Below are 1,136 nucleotides of genomic sequence, written 5' to 3'. Positions count from 1 at the left end.
CCGGTCTTGCCTATCCCGCATTGGCCTTTTCAGCCATCAGCGCGCTTGCAGTAAGCTTGGGGAAAGCCCTTCCCAAATCTTCTTCCGCGAAGCCAAGCCATGATGATGATGATGACTGCTTAAGGATGTTCTGGAAGAAAAGGCAACGATCAGAAGAATGGTTTAGGGCATGGCAGCCGAGGAGCCTTGCAGAGCTGTCCCACTACTCCCCTGCTTTGAGATCGCCCTAGACTGAGTTTTCGGGTCTTTTGGAAGGATGTAGGTGTTACAGAGCAGCTTCTGAGGGGAGAAAAGACCTGGTTGATGTCTGGAACTCCCAGGCGCTGGGTTCAGCCGCAGACTATAAATAACTTCCTCATTACCGGGGTGGGGGGGGGGCGTTCCTTCTTCCTTGGTGGTGACCCAAGTGCCAGCCACATCTCACGGCTTCGAGATGTGCCTTCATGCGAGTGTCACTTGTTCCTTAGCTGCTTCTCAGCAGTCAGGTGACAGCTGTCCTGTGGCCTCTTCCTGCCGCCACAGCCCGTGGTGTGGAAATGGGGGTTCTGCGAACACAAGCCCTGACAATCACATCCTCCCGCTGTGTTCTGTCCTGGGTCTCGCGGGAGTCCTTCCAAGCGCAGCCTTCTCCAGAGCTCGGCGGGGTCTGATGCTTGTGCAGGACAAGGGATTTCATTCTGATTCTCCACTGTTACCTCGGGCAATTTTCCGTACTGTTCCTCCCAGCTGCTCTAGCAGTGGTGGCGGCCAAGGAACCGGTGGTCGCTCTGCAGAAGGGAAGAGGGATGTCTCAGCATGGGTTTCACAGGAACACAGAGGGTAAGAGCCAGGAGAGCTGCTGTAGAGGGGTGGTGAAGGGCTAAGGACAGGCTGTTAAGTTCTGCCCTCTCCCATGGTGCCCCAGATGGGACATGCTTTCCCCTGGACCAGTGAATGCGAGAGCACCAGCTGAAGGTGGGTGCTGGGTTCTGCAGTGCGCCGACACTGAGCTCAGCGCTGGGACCAGCAGCCTTGGCCTTAAAGACTTTCTGCTGCTTCCAGACCCCGGGGCAGCGTGTGGCCGGGACAGCGAGTGCCCACGAGCTTCGTGTGCACCCTGTGTGCAGCACGGTGTGAGCCCCCGCCCCAGAACAACC

The 1,136-nt window shown here is 57.5% G+C and overlaps 1 protein-coding gene across 1 annotated transcript in view; it reads left to right on the top strand.

Annotated features, from left to right (window-relative positions):
- The window catches only part of LOC104502287 (chromosome unknown open reading frame, human C17orf104), a gene marked incomplete at its 5' end in the record, with an annotated part of 18,357 nt that overhangs the window by 12,732 nt on the left and 4,489 nt on the right, over window positions 1–1,136 (top strand). The window lies entirely within an intron of this gene.

Source organism: Buceros rhinoceros, unplaced genomic scaffold, assembly GCF_000710305.1.
Source record: "Buceros rhinoceros silvestris isolate BGI_N320 unplaced genomic scaffold, ASM71030v1 scaffold19962, whole genome shotgun sequence".
NCBI classification, from domain to species: domain Eukaryota; kingdom Metazoa; phylum Chordata; class Aves; order Bucerotiformes; family Bucerotidae; genus Buceros; species Buceros rhinoceros.
This window is presented reverse-complemented; position numbering and strand designations above follow the sequence as displayed.